An 18,065-nucleotide genomic window follows, 5' to 3' on the forward strand; every position below is an offset into this window, starting at 1 on the left:
GCTATATCACTTCCCTTTACCGTTTAGGATTTCCTTTTTCTTGTTAGTACCTAAGGGGCGGCTATCTCACTTCACTTTGTATGTTATGTCGTATAAGTAAGGGTTTTTAGCTGATCAGTCCCTACATGGCACATTAATTGCTTTTTAGTCCGTAAGAAAAGCATATTAGATTAACAGTCCTACCTTTATAAAATATTTGCTAAAAGGTTCCTAAAACTCACCCACGTTAATTTTCTCCTTTAAAAATTATATGATGACAAATTTATTCTTAAGTCATTTAATCCATTTTAGTGTTTTAGGATTTCCCTTTCAATGTTTTTGGAAAATAACTACAAAATCAGCAAAAATATTATCTCTTTTAATAATCTTGTCAAAAATCCTTCAACAAGAAATTCTTTTAAATAAATTGAAAATCCCTCTAAAATAAATTATCTTTTCTTCATGGATGAATTAAGTAAGAAATTTTAGGTATATTTTTCGTTTTGAACTTTTTCAATAAATTCCTACCATGGTTGGATTGCAAGAAAATATCTCTGTTGGAAAATTATTTCTATTGAATTTGTTTTCATTGATTTAAGAGGGGAATTATGTCTATTGTTCTTGAGGGAGAATATCAAAGGGAAAGTCAAAATGGGATAAAATGTTAACACCTTTGAAGGATATTACAAGATTTTTGAAGAGAAAATTGGAAAAGATACTGCTCTTCTTATTTCCTAAATTTTCTCTGAAAATATTGTGAGGGAAATCGAAATACGCCAAAATGGATTAAAGGGGTTAGGGGTAAATTTGCCATTTTAGAATTTTTAACGAAGAAAATTGACGTAGGTGAGTTTTAGGGACTTTTTAGCAAATATTTTCCAAAAGTAGGACTTCTAAGATAATATGCTTTTCTTAGGGATTAATAAGGCAAAAATTCCTATAATTAATCTGTGAAGAGTGTTACATTTTTTTTAGAAATTTCAGACAGATGAAGATCGATCATCTTTTTCCAAGCGCTCAAATTATGTTTGGGAGGGTGGTGGTTCGAATCCACCGAGATCCATTTTCATTTTACTATCCGTGTGACTGTTGATATTATAACAATAATTGTTGTCATTCAATCCTTTTCTACGTCGTTACCTAATTCTGTGATTGGTTCTTGTTGAAGAAGAAGCTGGTTAGATGTTGCATATGAACATTTTTTTGGTAAAACAATAGGTGGGTTTTAGGGTTTTGGTAAAACAATAGGTGATTTTACAAGTGAAACTATTGCAAACAAATTCGAAATGAGTTGAAACTTCTACAGAAGTAAGATATGATGAGATGTAACTTACTGAAAGATTTTTACAGATTTTTACATTAAACTCATATTTAATTTGGATTTAACAATTAATTGACCAGATTGCAAAAATAACACAGAAACTACTAGAAATAGAAATCTAAATTCCATAAAATTTCTACAGTAGTAAGATATAAGTGAAAATAGCATGATGTGAGATTTCCATGAAATTAGAAAACTATTTACTATCAGTTTCGAATTTTTTAATTTTCAGACCAGATTATGAATTAACACTACAGCTCATATGAAATAAGATCCAAATCACTTGAAAATTTTACAGAAGAAAGAAATATAGAATTTAAGACAACTATAAAATTTTGGAGAATTTTATCTGTGATTTGACGTCAGTAACAATTCTTCCAAAATCTGATAATTTTCAAAGAATGCATAAAATAATATACCAAAAAAAATCCAAAAATTCTCACAAATTCATGGTAGAATGTATCATTATCATATTATTTTCCCACGAAATTTCATTATTTTTGGAATCTGTTTAGTATATCTTTTAGTTTTCTTCGTAAAAAATCATGCAAAAATTCGAAAATATACCTAATAATTCTGAAAAATTCCGTGAACAGTGTACCTACTTGTGATGAGTTCCTCGCCGAATCCAAAAGTCGAAAAACTCGAAAATCCCTCCTATGTGCGATCGCTTCCGCTTTTCTTCCTCATGATCTTTTTTTTCTTCTTCTTTGCTCTCCTCACTTTGAATGGGGAGAGAGAGAGAGAGAGAGAGAGGGCTTGAATTCTCTAAGAGAGGAATTCTTTTTTTCTTTTTCCACCCCTTTGGATGGTGGGATGAGAGGGTATTTATAGGAGAATGGGATTGCAAAAGTTAGGTGAGGTTAGGTGATGCTAGGTGGTTAAGTGAGGTTAGGTGAAGTTAGGTGAGGTTAGGTGGTTAGGTGAGGTTAGATGAGGTTAAGTGGTTTTGGATGGTTTAGGATGAGAAGAGAGGTTAGGTGGTTTTGGATGGTTAGGATGTGAGGAGAGAGAACACTCGCGGAAAATATCGTTTTTCAGCAATTTCGTCATCCGATTTTGATAATTTTTTCATCTTTGGAATCCTTGATTTTTACTCTTTCGTTGAAGCCCAATATTGCCATAGAAATATCGATTTCAAAATTTTGATGAATGAGAGCCGTCGATCCTCCTCGGCAAATCGTTTTTTCAAAAGATTTAGCAAATCGGTGATCCAAATGAACCAACCGATTCGATCAATTTTGGATCAACGACCAAAATTATTAAACCATGACATCTACACCAATTAAGATTTTTTTTAATTTTTTTATTTTTTTGTTATTGATGATTAAATGGAATAATTTCGACGGTTCTCCTTCATCATGCCTTGATCCGTGATTTTTCACTGGATTTTTGCACAATTAAGTGGCACAGTGTTTGATCTGAATTTGAGATTAACCTTGATCGATCCTATGATCACAAATTCTTGGTAAGGAAAGACACCCAGGTCGAGATCTGCCCTTGATCTAACGATTTACGGAAATCGGGTCTCGGAATGGAATCAGGGTCCGGGCTATGAAGTGACCCTAGCTTATTTTGTCCCGATTGATGTTCCGTAAAGTCAGATCAACATATAAATCCATGATAGAGGGGGTTCTCACATGGATTTAACACACTAAATTCACCAATCAGGGTATATTTTAATTTTTCAGGACATTATTTTGTATTTTCAAAAAATTTGAGGATGCATACTTTACCAATGAAATTCTACGGATCAATATATTAGGTTATTGTTGGTTAAAGTAAAGCAAAATGTGGGTGTACAGATGCCCCTCTTTGGTAGAGACGACGTAGTCATCGAATAGCAAAGTTAAAATGACAGAACCATTTTGCGTAGCTTTAATCGTTAAAGGACTCCCTAAACACAATGCAACCTAATATAATGCAAGACCTTAGATGAAATCCTAGAATTAGAATGCAATAAAAAAAATCCCGTTGCGGTGCCGCTCACAAATGTGCAACGAGAGTAGGAGATACCATTTTTGAATGGATATTCGGGGAGAAAATGAGATATCACATTTGTGTGATGCTCAAAGAGGATAAGAGAACATAGTTGTATGGACTCGAAGAGAATGAAATTCCGTATTTGTACGGATTCCAAGGGAATGAGACATCATAGTTGTATGATGTTAAAAGGGGATAAGTGACCATAGTTGTATGGACTCGGAGAGAATGAAATACCGTATTTGTACGGATTCCAAGGGAATGAAGCATCATAGTTCACATTTTGCTTTACTTTAACCAACAATAACCTAATATATTGATCCGTAGAATTTCATCGGTAAAGTATGCATCCTCAAATTTTTTGAAAAAACAAAATGATGTACCGAAAAATTGAAAGATACCCTGATTGGTGAATTTAGTGTGTTAAATCCATGTGAGAACCTCCTCTATCATGGATTTATATGTTGATCTGACTTTACGGATCATCAATCGGGACAAAATAAGCTAGGGTCACTTCATAGCCCGGACCCTGATTCCATTCCGAGACCCGATTTTCGTAAATCGTTAAATCAAGGGCAGATCTTGACCTGGGTGTCTTTCCTTACCAAGAATTTGTGATCATAGGATCGATCAAGGTTAATCTCAAATTCAGATCAAACACTGTGCCACTTAATTGCGCAAAAACCCAGGGAAAAATCACGGATCAAGGCATGATGAAGGAGAACCGTCGAAATTTATTCAATTAAATCATCAATAACAAAAAAATATAAAAAATCTTAGTAGATGTCATGGTTTAATAGTTTTGGTCGTTGATCCAAAATTGATCGAATCGGTTGGTTCATTTGGATCACCGATTTGCTAAATCTTTTGAAAAAAATGTTTTGCCGAGGAGGATCGACGGCTCTCATTCATCAAAATTTTGAAATTGATATTTCTATGGCAATATTGGGCTTCAACGAAAGAGTAAAAATCAAGGATTCCAAAGATGAAAAAATTATCGGAATCCGATGCCGAACGATGCCGAAATTTCTAAAAAACGATATTTTCCGCGAGTGTTCTCTCTCCTCATATCCTAACCATCTAAAACCACCAAACCTCTCCTCTCATCCAAAACCATCCAAAACCACCTAACCTCATCTAACCTCACCTAACCTCACCTAACTTCACCTAACCTCACCTAACTTCACCTAACCTCACCTAACCACTTAACCTCACCTAACCTCACCTAACTTTTGCTATCCCATTCTCCTATAAATACCCTCTCATCCCACCATCCAAAGGGGTGAAAAAAGAAAAAAAGAATCCCTCTCTTAGAGAATTCAAGCCCTCTCTCTCTATCTCTCTCTCCCCATTCATAGTGAGGAGAAAAAAAAAAAGATCAAGAGGAAGAAAGGCGGATCGGATCGCTCACAGGCGGGATATTTTCGGATTTTTCGGCTCTCGGATTCGGCGAGGATTTCGATCACAGGTAGGTGCTTAATTTTTGGATTTTTCCAGAATTATTTGGTATATTTGCATGATTTTTTAGTATTTAATTGGATTTAGTTGAAAATTAAATATGTATGCTCAAAATCATGATCTACATGAGTGTTTTGAAAATAAAATATATACTAAATGAATTCCAAAATTAATGAAATTTCGTGGGAAACTAATATGATACCAATACATTCTACCATGTAGTTTTGAGAATTTGTAGAATTTGTTTGGTATATTATTTTATGCTTTCTTTGAAATTTACCAGATTTTGGTGGAATTTTTACTGACATCAGCTCACAGCGAAAATTCTTAAAATTTTACAGTATTAAATTTCACATTTCTAGTTGGTGTAAAAGTTTCAGGTGATTTAGATCTTGTTTCATGTGGGATGTAGTGTTAATTCATAATCTGGTCTAAATATTGAAAAATCCGAAATTGATAGTAAATGGTTTCCAAAATTCCTGAAAATCTCACAGCATGCTATTTGTTCTTATATCTGCTATTTGTACTTATATCTTACTACTGTAGGAATTTTATTGAATTTAGATTCCTATTTCTAGCAATTTCTGTGTTATTTTTGCAATCTGGTCATTTAATTGTTAAATCAAAATTAAATATGAGCTGAATGTTAAAATCTGTAAAAATCTTTCAGTAAGCTACATCTCATCATATCTTGCTGCTGTAAAAATTTTGATTCATTTCGAATTCATTTGCAACAGTTTCACTTGTAAAATCACTCATATGTTTAAAATTGATAAAATTCATTGAAAATCCGAAATTAATTGAAATTCATCTGAAAATCTCTGAAGAACCTTAAATCTCTGTCACATATTAACTCCTAATCTATTGAAACAGAAATCTTAGGATCTTTAGATTTCCATAATCGTATCCCAATTGCAACCGATTTTTGTCAATTTGAATACTTAAGCTATAGCATGTTGTTGGCTCCGAGGTTACTGTCCACGGAAATCCTGAGATATGCCAGGCAATAAGGTGCTATAACCTAAGTATTAAATTACACAAGAAAAGAGCGCACGATTCCCTTCCTTGTATGCTATTCTGGGCCGAAATTGGCGAACCTTAGAACCGTTGGTATTCCTTAAATGTCCAAAAACTGAAAATCCTCAAAATCTGAAATTCATTAACTCCAAGAACTGAAATCGATTCATCTCGTGTCTCTCGGAACCGTTGGATTACGGTTTCTGTCATAAGAACCATTAGAGCCCAATTTAAGAACACTGGTGTCATGTCGTGTCCTATGGAGTCTTAGGTTTAGGGAGTCCTAGAGTCAAGAGTCCAGCCTCATCACGGACGCTTGCTATTTATAGCAACCGTGCCATAGGTCTAGTTACACTAGTCACCCACTCTTTCCCTAGGACAAGCCTAGTAACTAGGATGTAGGCTAACCTGCATTAGTCTAAGGGACAACTTGCATTTAGATAAGAATCATATAACATCTTAGATGAAATCCTAGGATAATAAAATCCTCAACTTGAATTAAATAACTTCTCTTCAAACTGTTGAAACAGTCAATCCAGTCTAGATCGGTGTCCTAGGTGAGTTAGGCATAAGTAGCTTATCTTAGGTGCACCGAACTACGTCGACTCTGATCCCAGTGAGGCTTGGGTACGTAGGCAGCTTGGATGTCTGATGGCATACCATCCGCGAGTCGGCACCACAATAAATTGTGGTGTTTTGTATATTAATTTTCTTGTAAATGCTTAATCAAATCATTTAGGGCTTTCCATGAAATTAGAATTCTAGGAGAACTTTCACTTAGATTGAATCCAGACAAATTAATAAATCAAGATACACATTTAAGATTCACATTGAAATTAGATCATAAGATGCATGTCACTTAGTTCGCACATTAACATATATGAGGACGGCTCAAAGCAGACAGAAGAGCTACGCCGATCATCGATGTCAAGACCTGGAGTTTGCAGTGAGTGACCGTGTATTCTTAAAAGTATCACCTTGGAAGGGTGTGATAAGGTTCAGAAAGAAAGGGAAGCTCAGTCCCAGATATATTGGACCATACGAAATACTTGAACGAATTAGACCAGTAGCATACCGTGTAGCTTTGCCACCAGCCTTGTCACATGTTCACAATGTGTTTCACGTCTCACTTTTAAGGAAATACTTGGCGAACCCATCACATGTACTGAAACAGAACCAATGCAGTTGGAACAAGATTTGTCTTATGAAGAGCAACCAGTACAAATCCTTGATCGAAAGGAACAAATTCTTCGGACAAAAAGAATATCACTGGTGAAGATTCTGTGGAAGAGCCAAGCCACCGAGGAAGTAACATGGGAACCGGAGGAGGAGATGAAACAAAAGTATCCTCATCTATTTACTTCTTAAGGTATGTAAAATTTCGAGGACGAAATTTTTTTTAAGGGGGGTAGAATGTAATAACCGGTAAAATACATTTGTATATATATACAAATAAATATAAAAAAAGGCCTCATAGGTGAACATGGGAACCGGAGGAGGAGATGAAACAAAAGTATCCTCATCTATTTACTTCTTAAGGTATGTAAAATTTCGAGGACGAAATTTTTTTTAAGGGGGGTAGAATGTAATAACCGGTAAAATACATTTGTATATATATACAAATAAATATAAAAAAAGGCCTCATAGGTGGGTAATCATCGGCCATTAATCATTTTTTTCCGAGTTAATCGGGCATGAGGACATCTGGCATAATGGGGCATACGCGATTCGAACTCAATTCTAAGCTAGGATTGAACGGCTTCATACATCTAAGCCACCGCCCCAGATGTCAACTAAAAAGGAGTAGATATTTACATATATTAAAAATTACCAATAGTTACTATTCATAATTACTATTCACAAGTCACTATGCAAGATTACTATGCAGAAATACTATGCAAGTTCACTATTGAGATGCACTATTTAAAAATACTATTCACAATAGGACCCACCGAGTACTATTCACACACGTGTCCCACCAACAGTGGGTCCCACATCAGCGGGCCCCACACAAGCGGGTCCTACCACCAGCGGGCCCCACAACAAGCAGGACCCACAACAAGCAGGACTCACAAATAGCTCATCACGCCACAACCACTATCATTAATTAATAGTTAAATAAGATTAATTATTATTTTTAATCTTATTTTTAAGAGAGTAGTTGAAGACGGTAGGTGAAATAATACTTAAATAAGATTAATTATTATTTTTAAGAGAGTAGTTGAAGACGGTAGGTGAAAATATATTTATAAATAGAGGAAGAGAAGAGGAAGAAAAAAAAAGTAAAGAGAGTAGAAAAAAGAGAGGAGAAGGAAAAGGAAATCCATTTCATCACTACCAAGGTAAGTCTTTCATATAAATAGTTAAAATATTTATTTAATATATATAGTTAAAGTATTAATTTCATATATATAGTTAAAGTATTTATTTCATATAAATAGTTAAAGTATTTATTAATATGGTTGGTTATACAACATATGTAAATATCAGGATAAAGCATGCATAAGAGGCGATAACTCACTATAGATTATAGAAGTTTTATTATCTTATTTGAACGGTGAAATGCTAGAACTTGTATAATCTATAGCGAGTTATCGCCTCTTATGCATGCTTTATCCTGATATTTAAATAGGTGGTAGAACCAACCATATTAATAAATACTTTAACTATTTATATGAAATAAATACTTTAACTATCTATATGAAAGACTTACCTTGTTAGTGATGAAGTGGATTTTCTTTTCCTTCTCCTCCCTCTCTTTTTCCTTCTCTCTCTTTACTTTTTTTTTTCTTCTTTTCTTCCTTTATTTATAGATATATTTTCACCTACCGTCTTCAACTACTCTCTTAAAAATAATAATTAATCTTATTTAATTATTATTTCACCTACCATCTTCAACTACTCTCTTAAAAATAAGATTAAAAATAATAATTAATCTTATTTAACTATTAATTAATGATAGTTGTGGCGTGACCTGCTATTTGTGGGTCCTGCTTGTTGTGAGACCCACTGTTGGTGAGACCCGTGTGTGAATAGTATTTTTAAATAGTGCATCTCAATAGTGAACTTGCATAGTGACTATTGTGAATAGTTAGTGAAGGCTTTTTGCATAGTATAAAAGATTAATATTGTTTTATTATAAATTTTATTAATTTTTTATTCTAACTAATTTTGTCTATAATTATTTTAATACTAAAATCGAACAGTGTCCTCGGTTATTTATCACAACCAGTCTTCTCGGTGATTTATTATAACTATTATTTATCAGAGATGAAAATTTATGGTTGTAGTTTTGAGGTGTGTGCCGCTAGTGGTGGGATCTAGTAGTGGCAAGACTCGTTGGTAGTGTGACTTGCTGTTGTTGGGAGTCACTTGTTGGCTGTTGTTGGGAGTCACTTGTTGGCTCTGCTTGTGAATAATAATACTTGGTGGGTTGCACTGTGAATAGTAATTTGAATAGTGTTTGTCAATAATAAATTTAAATAGTATTTTATGCATAGTAATCTTGAATGGCATTTTTGAATAACATCTTATGTATGTATATATATTTTTTCTTTTATCATCATTTTGGGGCGATTGCCTAATGGTAGGAAACCGTTCAATTCAACGTTTTAGATTCGAATCATGTCAGCCATTTATGTCAGATCTATTACTCTAAGAGGAATATGAAAAATTGAAAGCTGCTCAGAGTAAGCAGAAGAGTTACGCTGACGTATGGAGCTCGAGTTGGAGTTACCTCCAAACCTTCAACGAATATCTAATCTCTCCCTTCAAAATGGTGATGCAGTTTTTGTGAAGATCTCTCTCTATCGCTTCATTAGGCTGATTCAGAGCTTTTGCTCATGAGTTGGAGTTACCTCCAAATCTTGAACGGATACATAATGTGTTCTATGTTTCCATGCTCTGCCTGTATCATCTTGACCCTTCCCATGTGCTTGAGGAGGACGTAGTAGAACGTCAAGGTGATTGGTCATTTTTTGAAGGACCCGTGAGCATTTTGGAGCGCAAGGAAAAAGTTTTGAAGAAGAAACAGGATTCCATTAATCAAGGTATTTTGGCATCATCATGATGTCGAAGATGCTACTTGGGAATGAGAATTTGAAATTATGGAGAAGTTTTTAGTTATTTAGTGGTATTTTTTTTTGTTGACTTTATTCATGGTTTAAATATAACTGTGTATTTTTTACCTAATTTTGTTTTGATAAAGATGAATTTCGGGGACAAAATTCTTGTAAGGTGAGTAGTATGTAATATCCTGTAAAAAATAGTTATTCATAAAAACTATTCACACTTGATATCACCATTTACTATTCAAGTTTACTATTGACGGTTGCTAAAATTGAAATTTTGTTTTGAAAGTATCATAGGTTGCGTAATCGTCGACTATTGCTCATGTTCCTCTGAATTACTTTAGGCATGAGATTATCTGGCATAAATGGGAATGACACAATTTGAATTTAAAACGTTCAGTTGAACAGTTTGCTGCTACTAGTTCATCAACATAAATGATGATAAAAGAAAAATTATATTTATATACATATAATATGTTATTGAAAAATACTATTCAAGATTACTATAAAAGAAAATTTTTATTTAAATTTACTATTAATAGACAATATCCAAATTACTATTCATATTTACTATTAGTAATAGAACCCACCAAGTATTATTTAACTGTAGGCCCACAAGCGAGTCCAACAGCCAGCCGGTCCCACCACTAGTGGGGCTCACAACTACCACAATAAATTTTAACCTGGATTTAATTTTCGAAATGGTGATTGTAATAAATTACCGACAAAATCGTTTAATAGATAACCGACGAAACTGTTATGTTTTACTATTACAATACAATCGACGAAATTTGATTGAATAAAAAAAAATAGAATATTTAATAATTAATATTAATCTTTTATATTATTCAAAAGTCTTCATTATTCAAATACGTAAACCTATACTATTCTTTTATTTATGAATAAAATAAATATAGTAATGACATGTGTCTGAATTTAGTAAAGCTATCACTATTTAGATATTATTAATTGTACTTTTTATTCAAACTTTTTCTACAAATAGACACCGAGAGAAGTAGAAGAATAGAGAATAAAATAGAGGAGAGGAAGAAAGAAAGAAAAGGGAAAGAGAGGAGAGGAAGAGAGAACAAAAGGAGGGAAAAAGACATGGGAGAATAAATACACACCAAGTGAAGAAGCAAAATAGAGAGAATAAATTAGGAAGAAGAGAGGAAGTTAGAAAGAAAGTAGTGCGGAAAAAGGAAACAGAGAGAAAAAGGAGTAAAGGCTTTGGAGAACCACTTCTCTCTTTCTGTATACATCATTTTCATTAACTGTTTACATTATCACCATTGTGCACAATTTTAGTATGACTATGATATTGGTACGAGCAAAGTTTTAAATTTTGACTGAAAATTGAAATTTTGGTCAAAATTTTGTTTATCCTGAAATTTCGTCCAAAATTTGACGGATTCCAACCAAAAATTTTGATTTTTATAATTATTTTTTATAAACATTTTGAAATTTCAGCCGCAATAAAGTTGGAGAAAAAATAGGCGTATATTTGGAGAAAAATAGGCGTGAATAGATTTCGTCTAATTTTGTCCTAAATTTCGGTTTCGGTAAGGACAGAAACGTGTTCCAAGACCAAAATTTGAAACCTAGGGCACGAGTATTAGTATTATGTGTTAAGGACAATACCCGTATATAAGTGTGCTATAAGTTTAAGATTTGAAAAAATATAATTTAAGTTCTAGATCCTAAAACTGGACAGAAAGAACACTGTTTGTAAGATATAAATTTTGGACACAAAAAGACACGAATTTCGGTTTCGGTAAGGACAAACGTATTCCAAAACCAAAATTTGAAACCTAGGGTACGAGTATTATGCGTTAAGGACATCATACCCGTATATAAGTGTGCTATAAGTTTAAGATTTGAAAAAATATAATTTAAGATCTATATATGCTGATCCTAAAACTGGACAGAAAGAACACTGTTTGTAAGATATAAATTTTGGACACAAAAGACACTATATTGTTCACAAAGTACACTATTTTTAGAACATAAGTTAGAGAGAAACGACACTTTCTTAGAATAGAAAGGATACTAGTTTGGAAATAAAGGATATTCATTGAATAGAAATTAATACTGTTTGATGACCCCAAATTACACATCTTGGGACAAGAAAATTTTAAATATAACAAAACCATATTCAATAGCCCTCTTCAGTTCCTTTACAATTATATCTATATTTTATGAGAAATATTAAATAGTAAATGTGCAGGATAAATGAATAGTAAATGATAAATAAATAAATATTATTTCGTTGTTATTATTAGTATTATTTTATATTATTTTTATCAGTAAATATTTTATTCTTTATTTTATTTTTATTTTCATTGATGAAGCTAAACTAGTTATTTGGTGAATTAATAAAAGTGGTTGTGGGATATAATAGGGCTAGCACGATTCGAATCGAAGGCGCAACTTGGATTATACGGCTTCTTACCATTAAGCTACCACCGCAGATGATGAAAAAAAACGATTGTGTACTTATAGAAGATACTATTCACAAACACTTTAATTTTATTATTTATAATTACTATTCATACTAGGTCTCACCAATCTATATCAAGTTGAAGGGAAAGTTTTATAAGACAGCTGTGAGGTTAGCCATGCTATATAGCTCAGAATGTTGGGCCACCAAGAAGCATCATGTGCATAAGAGTGTAGTGGAGATGTGAATGCTTTGATGGATGTGCGGCCACACAAGGATAAGTAGAATTAAAAATGAAGACATTTATAAAAAGGTGGGAGTGGCACCAATTGAGAAGATGAGTGCATCGCTTAAGATGGTTTGAACATATCCAACGTAGGCATTTGGATGCTTTGGTTAGAAGAGGTGACTCGTGCCAAATTGAAAGAGTAAAGAGAGGTAGGGGTAAATCGAAAACGGCTTGGAACGTAACAAAGAACATGACCTTAAATATGATAGAATGGAAGAAAATGATCCACGTAGAACAACCCAACTAGAACAAGGATTAGAGCAGAGCCGAGTAGATTCCTTTTACTGCCTTAATGAATTTTTTTCTAAAGGATTCATTTGGTCGACCCCAACTAATTTGGGACAAAGGCTATGTTGAGTTGAGTGGGACTCACCATTTACTATTAATATTTGTGTGACCTACTTACAAGACCCACTCCCAGTGGGGCCCACCGCTTAAACGCCACACCTACTTTACTGAATCCACCGGATAAACAGATCACTAGATGATCTCATAGTCTGAGTAATTCGGTGGAACATTAACCTACGAGGCTTAATTTTTTTTTTAATAATTGTCATCATCTTACCTTTTACACTTTACTCTATTTGATGCTATTATTACCCTTGATGTGGTCGGATATTACATTCTACCCCCCTTTAAAGGAATTTCGTCCCTTTCTGGGACGAAATTCAACTCCCTGAAGAGAGACTATGATTTTGAAAGAGTACCTCTAAATAATCAAGAGAAATTCTTATTAATATCGGACTTCCTCCCCCAAGTAGCCTCTTCGTCGCAATGGTAATGCTAAAGTACCTTGACTAGTGGAATTCTCTTGTTCGTCAATGCTTTTTTCTTGTGTTGTAGGATATTTATTTCTCTTTCTGAAAATGCCCAAATTCTCTTGAAGCTCCACCTCGTCTTCTTGTAGGTGGCAAATTCCCTCAGTCGTCGGGGATGTGTTAAGCTTGCTTGCTTGATGATGAAAGAGTGGAAGCTTCGGGAAGAGTTTAGAGATTTGAGTTTTAGGAACTTGTGAGCTTGGTATTAGATCTTTCATAGCCATTCTTCAAGTTCAGTCGGACTTTCTAAATTCGATTGAGATAGCGCAAACTGATGCAGAGATTGAAAAATTGAGTGCGGATGTGGAATCAAGGCCAGATTTTTCCGTTAGAACAAATGGCTGCTTAGATTTCAAGAGCAGAATTTGTGTACCACCTGAGGAGGACCTCAGATAGAGCATCTTGGATGAGGCTCATAAATCTCACTACACCAACCATTCAGGTACCACCAAGATGTATTAGAATATGAAAAGGGACTTCTGGTGGGATGTAATGAAAAGGGAAGTGGCTGATTATGTTCCCAGGTGCTGGACTTGTTAGAAAATTAAGCTAGAGCATTAGACCCGGAGGCACTCGTCAGCCTTTAGAGATCCCTGTGTGGAAATGGGACAGTCTATCCATGGACTTTGCCATGGGATTACTTATGACGAAGGGTGGCTTTGATAGTATCTAGGTAAGTATGGACCGTCTCACCAAGTCAGCCCACTTTATTGTCATGAAGAAGACGAGGTAGAGCTTCAAGATGATTGGTCTTTTTTAGAGGGACCGATACGTGTCCTAGAACAAAAGGGAAAAGTATTAATGAACAAAGAAAACTCCATTAGTTAAGGTACTTTGGCATCACTACGGCGTCAAAGATGCCACTTGGGAGTCTTATATTCATTAGTATTTTTTCGAATTATTTGGAGTTATACTCTTTAAACATATTATAGTCTCTTTGAAGAGAATTTAGAGAGTCGAATTTCGGAGATGAAATTTTTTTTAAGGAGGGTAGAATGTGATACCCGGCCCCCCACTAAGGGTAAAAATAGCAGCAGATGTGATACTCGGCCCCCCTAAAGGTAAAACTAGCAGCAAATTGAGTAAAGCGTAATGGGTAAAAGGATGACAGTTTTTCAAAACTTTAGAGCCTCGTAGGTGGGTAATCATTTGCTTTTGCTCATGTTCCCTTGAATCACTCAGGGCATAAGATCATCTGACATAATGGCGGTAGCACGATTCGAACCCACGACACTACTTAGATTGAATGGTATTACCCGGCCTCACTAAGGGTAAAAATACCAGCAAATAGAGTAAAGCGTAAATGGGGGTAGCACGATTCGAACCCAGGACACTACTTGGATTGAACGACTTTCTTCCACTAAGCCACCACCTCAGATGATGATAAAAAAGAATGCGTGTGTGTATATATATATATATATATATATATATATATATATATATATATATATATATATATATATATATATATATATATATATGTATTCACATATGTAAGATAGTATTTATAATCACTTTCAATTTAATATTCATAGTTACTATTCATCGAGGGACCTACCAATTACTATTCATATTTATAGAACTGTCTCTAAATATTGATTTCTGATACTTGTTGAACTTCTGACCCATTTTCTCCGAGTTTTAGAGAACGGAAGTAAATGAGCTTTTGCAAATGAGGAGACTTAGTCATTGGGATGGGTGTGAAAGCAAATCGGTTGTGAAGATGACGACCCTCGTCAATCTCCTCTGTTCAGTTTCTTTATAAAAACATTATAACTTTTATGAACTTTTTAATTATGTGTTACTTCAGTCCATTGAAATTTGAATGATTGTAATTAAACTTTCTGCTGTATTTTGAAAATAAGATTTTAGATGGAAGTAGTTAGAGTTATAATTATGTAAAAAAAAATTAAAGCATTGAATTCCGAAATCCATTCACTCACTTCACTAAAGAGAAAAGCTGAGGATTTAGGATCGATGCCTTTGTTACAGTTTTATCTAAAAATATTTCATGGTCAAATAAAATGGCATCCCTTTTCTAATTTAGCAATCCTGCGCAGATCAACCCCCAGATTGAGATTTTGACTTCGGTTTCTGGTTTGCCTTTATATGACTATGAATCGAATTTGTGACAGTGGCAAACATCATTGGAATTCTATGAATGGAATTTTTATAATGTTCCAATTGAGCATCGATACAGCAAATGCAAGAATGGGTATGTTGAATTTTTGTGATGGAAACTGGAAAATATCATCTTTTCATTTAAACATCATCCCACCACTATATGGCATATATGGGTGTTTGCTATTTTGCATCGAATGCTGCTCTTGTTATTATCCACTATTCTTTGTTTCTAGAATTTGAATTTCTTAGATAGTTGGAAAATTGTGTTCTTGTTACATGTAATGTAATTTTCCTTTAATATTTGCTTATGTTGCCATCGTCGTTGTATATGGCTTTGGGCCTTGCATGTGTTGTACCCACTTTATCAGACCTATTTATGTTTGTATTGTTATCATATAAATTTGGTAGTTGAGTATACTGCGTAAAAGAAGCCATGGAAAAGCTCCAGGGTCTAATGGTGATTCCAAAGAAGCTGCAGCGCGGGGGGTTATTCTTTTTTCAATTGGACCGTGCTTCGAACGACGGGAAATCTGCTGTTGCATGTATGTGGAGGCTTATGATGGCGATGACGAGTGTTTCTAAACATAAAAATACGGTTGGCTGGAGTTCCAGGGATGTCGTTGGAACATGGTTCTCCACTTCTGTGGAAAGAACTATTCTAGGTTTTCTAGGTTATGGTGAAGCGATTTTTACTGTTTCTATATATGTAAGTATAATGTGAGCGTAAACGACCTTTTGCCATACCGGGTGCGCTTGCATGGCAGGTCGAAATATACCCTACTGAATATATATGATTATATTCCCTCGTCTTCCGGGGAGGTAGCACGAGATATTCATCTACCGAGTCCCCCACTTTTGACTAGCCATGTCTCTTTTATTGGGTTCCTCCATTGTTTTTTTCGTCTCTCAGCTTCAAGAAGTCACTGGGCTTGGCACCACGGTGGGGGAGGTGTGGAAGATAGCTAGCTGTATTACATAACTTTCTCATTGTATGAACAGAATGGACCGGTCTCATTGTCTTGCCTGCAACAGATCGTGATAGGTGAGGCTTTGCCCGATAAGTCGCACTCTTATCATTCATGATACTTCCAAGATTCTCAACCAATGAGTTAAGGTACTGTGTTTGTATTCGTTATATTTGCAAGCATTAGAGTTTTGTTTATCCATTTGGTTTTTTCTTTGTTCTATTTTCATATGTATTGCCTGAATATTTGTTTCCGGTGAGGTTTATTCTCATTAGCGAGCCGAGGAGCTAAGTTGCTATTTTATTTTCATATTTGTTTTTTCTTTCCATTTTAGTTGTCATTTTTATGCCTTTTGAGTTACCCTTCATTATTTCCCCTAGTGTCACAGTATATAAGATTTGGGCAACCACCGTTTTGTTATGCAGCTTAGGAGTTTTATATGTGTGCCAGTCAAGCCTTCCTATTGGGGAAAGATGGGTTAGATTGTTTTTCTTTTCCGGAAGGATGAGGTTGTCACAACATATTACTCTGTTGTTAACAGGTGTAAAATAATGGTGATGATTTTTTTCACCCACCCCTTGGGATTATGCGCCCCCCCTTTTCATGTGATTTAATGTCAAAAAGCGTTAACAGTCTACCACAATTCATGTGAAAAGATCTGTTGATCATCTTCTTAATTGAAGTATAATTTTTATAGATCATTGTATATAGGTGTGGAATATCGGAATTCAGAGTTCCTTGGGTGAGGGAAGGGCCTTCTCTTTATTCAGAAATTGCTGGGTGATTTTCTCATTTGACCTTAGTGTATCTAGACACGACTCATTACAGAGTCGTAGGAATGTAGTGTGCAACCTATTATTCCTCAGGTTTTTGTTTTTAAAATTATAAATTGTTTGTTAAAAGTTTCACTTTATTGTGTGTTTTTAGGTGTTTTGATCTCTCTCAATATAGCTATTTGATAAAGCAGAATTTGGTTGGTTGTGGTTAAAGGATATTTAGATGAATGGCTGAGATTAAAAATAAGCTATTTTGTTCAATGGCTGTGATTCAATGATTTATTTTTAAGTTAAATTAAATTATTGTGACTGCTTAGGTGAGATATGTGAAGAAACCTCGGTAGTTTATTCCACTTGTTTTGATTTAATTTTGTTCTGCTTTAGCTTCCTCTTTTATATAGGCTCAAGGTATATTTGGTCTTTTAGGGCCAGTTTCATTCGCCTATACAAAGTGAGTCTCAGTGATTCACCCTGGGCTGGGAGTAATCCCATGTTTCTTAATTGTAGCCCTTGCTAGAAAGGTAAGGTTCGGGCTTGAAACAACTTCATATACCCACTCTAACAGCAAATTATTTCATGTTTGCTTATGTGTTTGCTTATGAGAACAAATTATTTCATGTTTGCATATGAGCTAAGTCCCTGCTTTTGTTGTGGAATATTAGGGTCCATTCAATACGTTCTCCAAATCCGTTAAAAACATGGACCGGACTGGTTAACTAGACATAAAATTCAGTCCAACAACCAGTTATTGACCCATACCAGATCTAAAACAAACTGGGCCTCGGCAACTTGATGTTTTAGAAGCTAGAAATGTTGTACCCTTTA

This window comes from Tasmannia lanceolata, unplaced genomic scaffold (genome assembly GCF_043159265.1).
Source record: "Tasmannia lanceolata isolate RefF3 unplaced genomic scaffold, GAP_Taslan_0.1 ptg000018l, whole genome shotgun sequence".
Lineage (NCBI taxonomy): Eukaryota > Viridiplantae > Streptophyta > Magnoliopsida > Canellales > Winteraceae > Tasmannia > Tasmannia lanceolata.